This window comes from Cupressus sempervirens, chromosome 4 (genome assembly GCF_028749045.1).
Source record: "Cupressus sempervirens isolate cs-2001-9-10 chromosome 4, ASM2874904v1, whole genome shotgun sequence".
NCBI lineage: Eukaryota > Viridiplantae > Streptophyta > Pinopsida > Cupressales > Cupressaceae > Cupressus > Cupressus sempervirens.
In genome coordinates, this window is record NC_143121.1 from 212,687,105 (window position 1) to 212,696,274 (window position 9,170).

At 30.9% G+C, this 9,170-nt stretch overlaps 1 long non-coding RNA gene across 1 annotated transcript; it reads right to left on the bottom strand.

Moving 5' to 3' along the window:
- Positions 1-241: 241 nt before the first annotated feature.
- LOC149560742 (uncharacterized) lies at positions 242-2,589 on the bottom strand. The gene is made up of 2 exons (XR_016363376.1): positions 2,324-2,589; positions 242-683 (listed from the first exon to the last, which is right to left on the bottom strand). It is a non-coding gene; the product is annotated as an uncharacterized LOC149560742 (long non-coding RNA).
- Between the last annotated feature and the right edge of the window lie 6,581 nt (positions 2,590-9,170).

Below are 9,170 nucleotides of genomic sequence, written 5' to 3' on the forward strand. Positions count from 1 at the left end.
GTTTAATTACTAGTTGGATTTTGGTTGTTGCCTATAGTTCTATAGTGTAAGAACCATGTCCTAATTAACTTTGTGACAACATCATCATTATACAAAAAATGCAGAAGAGAACAAATCACAACATTGTGGAATAGTCAAACTATTTAAACATTAACAATTAAATTAATTTATGTGCATAACAAAGACATTAAAATGTTGATCAGCAATTCCACTTTTTATGCATATTTAGAAAAATTCAATGTTACATCAATAATGATGATGATATATCACTCATCAAATCTCATTAATTATCAAGTAACATTTAATAGATTGTTGATCTAGCATACAACAATTACAATGATTACACATAATTTATAGTTCTTTACATTAGTTTCCAGCTCTACATAACTTTTGAGTTACAAATTACTTATATTAGTACATCTCAATGATGAACAATATAAATCAATTGAGATAACCTTTCCTATTGTGTTCTTCAGCATCGTCCTCTTACTATCTAAGATAGAAGTGTAGCCCAGGTGCTTTAACCTCACTACCCATGGAGTGAAATACTCCATCGAGATTCTTCTTGACACAAAAAATACCCTGACCCTGGCATGAGAAGCCTAGCTTCCTGGAACAATATGGATCGGATGGATCCAATGTGGCTGTGAAACACACTACATTGCAACTATGTGCCTAGTAGCCTAATCACAGAATGTAGCAAGGAATAAAAAAATAAGCTACACATCTACACATATGTTGTAAAACCAAATAAGCATAACCATTTATATATATGCAATATCTAGAAAACAAATGGCCTAGCCAAGCACTTATAAAGCCAGATTTAACTATAGAAGAAACAAAAACAGCATGGATCCATTCTATAGAACTGTTAGATAGAAAAACTAAACATGAAGTATCCATCTATCTTTCACATAATTGCTACATTACACTTAGCCATAAAGAAAAAATACACGTCCACACACTGAATTACAAAAAGATGTTAAGATTATTGCTGATTATATGTAATTCTCCAACATTTCTATTTCAAGCTGAGGATTTGTTTTATCACAGAATTTTAGTTTAAGTCTTGAAGTGATTATTTATTGTCACTGTATAACACTTATAGGTTTATTCTTTTCATCACAGAAGAATAAAATGGGTTTTTGTTTAAAAGATCTGATATGATCTAAGAAATTTGTACTATTTGAAAAGTTAAGTACTGGAAATATAATCAACAATTAGTTGGGACAGTCTAGCTCTATCAGGAATGCAGTTAGGCCACTCCATAATTTATAGTTTTTAACTTCATAGGTATGTCAGCATGAATTGGAGTAACACCCAAGATTCAATGTCTACACGCTTTTGAATATGTAGGAATTTCCTATAAAACACAGCTAAGTATTTTCAACATATTAATTTACTAAGTGAGATTTTAACATATATTGATATCAGCATTCAGAAATTTAAATAACCAACTGAGATTTCATTACAACACTCAGGAATCTTTACAGCTACTATATGCATATAACATCCTTGTCAAACAAATAGAACATTTTCACAAAACGAAACAAGGAGTATCTGTCCTATCACATGAAGAGACGTGTTGTATACCATTCGGCAGTCATTACAAAATTACTAAGACAGTAAGATAACAATAACTGATGACTGCATTTGAAAGGAGTAGAAGTAAATTTCCCAAGAACCCAAATTGGGCTGAACAGGGTTTTGTTTGAGAACCCCCATATCATATTATATATTTCCTGGTTGGCAGTCTATGGCTGAGCAAGAGTTTTGATAAAGAAGAAAAACACATCCGACGCGATTCCAAACAGCAGCGTTATTAAAATCCGGATTTATTCGGAAACAAAATTGAAAACCTTTATTTATATATATTCCACACAACAAGATTCCTTCCAGCCAGCAAGATCTTCTTTCCAATACCAAGAAAATGAATTCAGACTTAAGATATGTCTACACCCAATTTAGATTCCAAACAATAAGGTTGAATTTTCGAGTTTGACATCCTAACAACAAGATCAAATTTCCTTTTACATCCTTCAAACCCAACACAGCTAAATTCAGCAAGAGTTCAAGTTCCTTTGATTTCTATTAAAAGATTAACGTTTTAAGCAGGATGTCTCAAAAATTCCAAACTGACAAAGCATTGATAAGGAAGAAGAGTCGTTAAAATCCAGACACAAAAAGAACACATACTATCAAAACTGTTGACATCCATGACCATGCAGATTTTGTATTCAGGAGGTTCGGACTTGTTTCTCATTCAAAATATACAACAGAATTCGAAGTTGCATATGTTTCTTTTAAAAAAAATAGCGCCTACCTCTGTATTGTGCTTCATTTCGTATGTTACTCGTAGACTAAGTAGAATGCCTCACTACCTCAAACCCTCGCCCTCCAATCCGCCGCTCATTGCTTTCCAATATGCCGTGTGTGTTGCCATTTTTTTTTTCCGAAAACCCTCTTTTTAAAACAACCCCAATACAATATACTTGTAACTGACCTAATTTTAGATTTAAAAAATTTGTTTTCGACATTTGCAAGATAATAGGCATTATTTGTTTAAAAACAAAAAAAATAAGTTTTTGTTAACACATATATAAGATTTAATTAAATACTTCTAAATCTTAATCAAATCAAAAATAGAACTATTATCTATATATCAAAATCAGATGTCAAACTCTTCGTTAATGTTTTTAATGATAAAATAATACTTCTAATTTCTATTCACAAAACTAAAATTAGACTTTGTTCATATTTCATAGTAAAACATAGACACCTCCATTAATGATTTGTAATATATATTAACAATCTATCCAAACATCTTTCACTAAACAAATCAAATGAACTATTTCATTTCAAACTTTCAAGGTAACTTTAATAATGTCACAAAAAATAAAACAAACACATGAATCCTATGTGACGTGTGTGTGGCAGCACGATCATCTAACACATCCCCTTCTGGGAGGCTAGTCCCCTCTATCTCAACCACACTCTTGTCGTGTCAATCCCTGCATCCACTCAAACACTCACAACCAAAAACGAGTTAGTATCAATCATTATCAATGCATCACAACTTAATTACATCAAGATTAAGAAGTAAAACATTAACTAAATCACATATTCAAGCACGACATATAAGAATACATCAAATGACATCATCATTGTAATGTAATATCTCATTTATTTCCCTAAAATAACTCATTCATTTATCTTAAATTAAGATCAATCCATTTTTCCCAAGTCAACATTTGCCACATAAGCAAGAAAGAAAATGATCCTAAGGCAAGACTTGAGATAAATAATGTTGGCAAGAAGGGAATATAAAATTGACAATAGATCGAGTATAATCATCAAGCCAAATATGTTGGTAGTGGTGGCATGTGTCTAGTAACAATAAATAGACCTTGTCCTTGGTATTTTCCATGCACCATTGGGATGATATTCATGCTTTCAACAACCTTTGAGAAGAAATACTCTCCATCTTAACTGCTTTCTACATACAACAGCATGAAGAAATGAAGGAATATGATAAGAGAATCAAGGCCTTAAAAAGAATTTTTACCAAGCTGGTTAATCGGTTTTTTTTTAAAAATAATTATATGATAGGGAAAATGTTTCATTAATTACTATTTAATGTTTTGACAACCTTTTTGACCATTTACTTTTTTTATCCAAATGACTTCATTTTGCTATAAAATCTTAAAATATATACATCTGTAAATATTTGTATAATATCATATACTAATGGTGGATCAATAATGTATAGAGTCTTAGATGTGCTCTTTGGCTATGAAGGAACCAACACAATCCGAAAATTAAAACCACACCTTAAATTTTTTCATTCATTTGATTGGTACATATAGATAATTAAGATTAAATTTTAAACTAAATAAAACATTAATCTAAATTCCAAATTAGATTCTCACCTAACTCAAATAGTTGTCTCCTCATGGACTTAGAAGTCCTAACATGGATGCTACTAATGGTGCAAAATTTAAATCTATATTCATTAGAAAACATGAAATTGATAGGAGTTATTCTATGAAGACATCCTTGATAGAAAACTAAATTTATAAAATACATGAATCAAGATTTTAAAAAAACATATCACTAGAAATTTTTTATTTTTGCAATGTTGGCTACATCAATAACAATATAAATGCTTTGAACATTACCTTGCTTATACTGTATGGTACTTACAAGAGCCCACTAAGATAAAATCTTATTTATTAGATAAGTACAATAATTCAACATTGTAAATAACAATCATATAGCTACTGGTGAAGTTGAATGGCTGACAAAGAGCCCACTAGGGATCAAGTCTTTGAATGCCCCTTAGTCCTTGGCTCTAAGCCAAAGAGGTTTTAGGCACATCTAGGCCTATATCAAGTTCCTATCCATCAAAAAAAATACACCCAACATAGTATATAAATATACATACTTTGGAGTTATCATGACCAAATAAAATGTTTACGAGTTTAGGCTTCTGAAACTATATATGGATGTAGTCTTTATAAAAGTGAAAAGTATGAATTTATAATGAATTTGGAATAATTGATTACCTTCTTTTCATGTGTGTGACTTTACAAACCCCTAACAATGTGTTGTACTAGTAGAAGCTAAAACCCACAAGTGTGAAGAAATATGACAATATTAATTAGTGTAGGATTATTATTTATTAAAAAAAAAATGGATACAAAAAATGAGGTTAAAACAATTATTTGAAAACATGCTATGTAGACTTATCAAGGCCAAAAGAAATGGTTGAGGGTGTGGCATGTTAAGTTTTATAGGTGTTAAGAGAGCGAGGGGTTGCATAAATATAATCAGATGTCAATAGCATTTAACCATTGATCTATAAGATTTGCTAACATAATAATTATAAACATATATTATATATTATTGAATAAAGAATAATACTTGATAAAATAAGCACACACATATAGTACATGAAATGATGATTTTAGTTACATGGAAATCCTTGTTAGAAGGTAAAAACCGTGGTGAGAATGGTACCCACAAAGATCATTACTAAAAAAAAATGAGTTGTCCAATTAGAAGAAATATATGTATGGATATTTAATATATCTCAAAACTCCTTATATTTATATGCTTAATATAAATTCACTTCATATGTCATTTTTTGATTCAAGGCTAAAATAAATTTCTTAAAGGGGACCCAAAACCCTAATAGGTAAAGTACGTAAGTCCCAAAATAGAACCATTCTTAATAAAACCAACACAACCACAACCAAAACTAGTAAAACAAAACTAAAACCAAACAATCAAAACCATTCATATTATTTTAAAAAAATCTAAAATGAATAAAGAAAAATAGGCTAGGGTACTACAATACCATAGGTAAAGCCAACTTCTTAACTTTAATATTCAGCTCCTCCTTTAGCTCTTTAATATTCAAGACAAGTCATCCAAGAAACCTAGAAGAAATTATATAAACTATATTAAACATGAACCCACATAACATGATAGATTACAAAAATGTACCAAAATAAATTTCACCATTCAACACAATTGAGTAATCTGAAACTAAAACTTTCACCCTAATATGAGATGAACTAAACAAGATCCCTAGTTTTTATAATCAAGTAATGGTAAAGGGATGAAGAATACAAGGGCCTTTCTAATATCTCTATAACAACCATCAAGGATTTGAGGGCGCACTCAGACATGTAGAACTACCTAGTATACAAGTCCATATATACATATAAAGAAGAAGAAAAATGCAAATAAATGGTAGATATTGAGACATCATGTAGATCTCACAAGGTGAGTGTCTATCAATTCATTCGTAATCTCTCTCACACATGATTAAGGCTAGTCTCATAATCATCTTTTAATGAGATAATTATGATTGCATTAGATTTGAATCATATATACAGAGTCCATGAATGGTAACAATAAAGTAATAGTAACATAAGATTCTTTTTCTACAACCCTTTCTTCATTTCCTTCTCAATCATCCTAAAATTTGGTTCTTAGTTTTGCACGATACAAAACTTGTTACTTTTTCTTAACAAATTTGGAACTTGTTACTTTTACTTGAAGTATTGATTATCAAGTAGAGTTTTTTATTAATCCTTTTTATACTCCTGTGTTTATTCTTTAGAAGATTCATATGATTTAAGATGGCAGCAGTCCAAAAAGAGATGTTTATAATTATGGAGTTCCATGCATCTAAAAAGATGTATTTATAATCTAGAATTTGATACCAAACAATATCATTGTCCTGATTATTAAGAGTTTCTAGTAAAGCAATAGTTATGTCTAGATGACCTCATATTCAAACACAAATAGACCCTCTTTTCCTTATATGTTCAAATATGACACTAACACATTCTTAAAAAAAAGAAATGTTTTCTATGTGTTAAAACAAATATTGAAAATCAATGTCCCTGTAGTAGACCTTTGAATGAAATTTCAATAATTAGAATAAAATTCAACTTTAAAAATATAAATATTCTTTTAGGAAAAAAAATATTAGTAAAATAATAGCAATACTTAATAACATTTAGAATTATTTTGATATCTTATTCTATTGACCACGCTCTAGAGATCTTAAAATATTAATAATATAATATTAAAAAGTCAAAGATAACAAATAAATAAAACAAAAAAACTAGAAATGGTCAACTCACCAAATTGTAATTGCTGGATATTAAATGGCATCCCTTGACCCGACTTGGGAAAGTAGAAAAGTGATTGCATCTTCTTTGTCGAAAGGATTAACTGGGTTGGGTTAGCGAAGTGCCGGAATACAAGACTCTTAGAACCACCAGAAAGGTTAGGATAAAAATAGCTCTTCTGATTTGCATATTCGGAGATAATATCTGTTTAACAGAGTTGACTACAAATATTAATCAGGTTTTCAGTTCAAACTATATAATGACTAATATTACAGAATGGTCATTTTCGTTTATTTAAGAGTGAAATTAACTCGCTATTAACTGCTTTCTTTGATAATTGTTAGACATAATATTAAAATAAAATAAAGTTGATCCTCAAAGCAGAACAGGGACGGTGCGTCCTTGCACAGAAAAAGAAAAATAATATTAAAATAAAACAATGGAAAACTCCAAGTTTTACGATTAGTAAAATCCTTTTCAATTGTACTAAGAGTCTTATATCCCGGCACTTCCAGTTTCCAAATTTGCTCCAAGAAAGCCAAATAAAAATTACAGGAGCTAATCACACCAAAATGAGAACCAAAATCACAGGAGCTAATCTCACAGGAGCTAATCACACCAAAATGAGAACAAATGTAGCAGCTTCCATATCTCTAAATTTTGCTGTCATACCAAAAGCTCATTAGAGATAAACTCACTACTCTCACCAAAAATATTTGTTAAAATCTGATCTCTTCCTTGCACCAACGACCTTCATTACTTTAATTTTCCCCACAATGCCCCTACACTGCACCCCAACAACGAATAATGTGTCTTCAACCTCTACAAATGCCCTTTTATAGAACAAATTCACGCGGAGATCAATGGCGTAACGTTCGTGTTAGTTGTGGTGAAGTTACCCACGAACTATCCTCTATCCTCTACGCGTTGCCGTGCTCCATTCGTGAAATTGAATTGAATTTTTAATTATTTTGGTTTCTCATTATTTTCCTTGAAAGATGAAGGACCAAAAGATGGAATTAAAAAGACGAAGAATTTGATGGAACTTGCCCGTAACGCGTAGACGTTGCTCTCAACTATCTCCAACCAATGAGAGAGCATTATCATCAGCTGTAGTGAAGTTTCAGAGGAAACAACGCGTAACTTCGTTGTAGTTACCACGAAGGATTCATTATCGCTTGCAGAGTCTAGTTTTCAAATAAAAATCTATAATGACTTTGCAAAAAACCTAATTTATTTGGAAGAAAATCTCTAACAATATTTGAGTGATGGAGAAAAGTATGGGTTATTAGGGCGAAATGCATTGTTACTGTTCAGAGGATGATTTCTGCACTGGCCCTTTCTAATGATTTTGAAGTGTCAGTTTTTGAATGAAGAGTCTAATGAAAATTTCGAGAAGTATTCTAATTGTAAATGGAAGGCCCTAGATTTATGTCTTAGTTGGTGTAAATAAGTTGTAATTGAAGATATAGTATAGATTCATATTAAAAGTCTTTAAAGCTGCAACCTGATTCCAAGGGTAATTAAAAATAAATTAGTTTCATATTGAAGATGGGTTAGTAGTTCAATTGATATAGTACTCTATCTGCATCAAATGAAAGGTCGTGAGATTGAATGGAGTTGGTCCAAACTAATTATAACTGCATAGAAATTAAATATTTGAAATTTAGAAAATCAATAAATTAACTCTAAATAACTTTGGTGATACTGGATGTTGTTTTCTCTAGATAAAATTTGGAACCTCGGCTTTGTGTAGAATTGGTATATTATAAGAATCTTAATTAGAATTATAATTTAGCATTGCTTATTTTCTATTGAGATGCCTTACCCCTGAGCAATAGGTTTTGATTTAATGTTTAGCTTATTTGTTATTCAGGTGTGGCCATTTACCACCACTCTTTCTTGAGTTAAACAGGATCATAAACATCTTCGACTGATCTAATTGTGCTCAAGTGTGTGAAAAATAAATCACAATACTTTAAAAAATTTGCTCAGCAACAACTAGTGTCAAGTGAGAATGCTCAACACAAGAGAGTGTCAAGTGATAGGCAAACGGTGGAGTAAACTCGGCACAAGAGGAAGATGAGTGTACTCAACACACAAGGGCAACTCAGCACAAAAGTATGCCAAGTGAGCTTGGTAATAACTAAAGAGATGTAACCCAATCTAAGACTAGATCGAGTGGGTAGTATAACAGAATGTCATTAAAATGTAGAGAGTCGAAGGATGAAGATTTCAACAATTAACTTATCAAATGGAAAACATGCAATGATAAATAGAAGAAGAACAATAGATTTCCATGTATGCCTACTTCTTGCTTGCTTTCTATTCTATTCAACAAAACTATTACAAAATTTGGGAGCATTCAACTTCAACCAGAAAACCCTAAAATCTTCAAACTACTAAAATTTTAAACTTTAAACTTTAAACTTATAGCTCTAATGGCTACATACAACAATGCCTGGAGCAATCATTGCTTCATAGAACAAATCCAAAACAATGAACTTATAGAATTACTAGAGA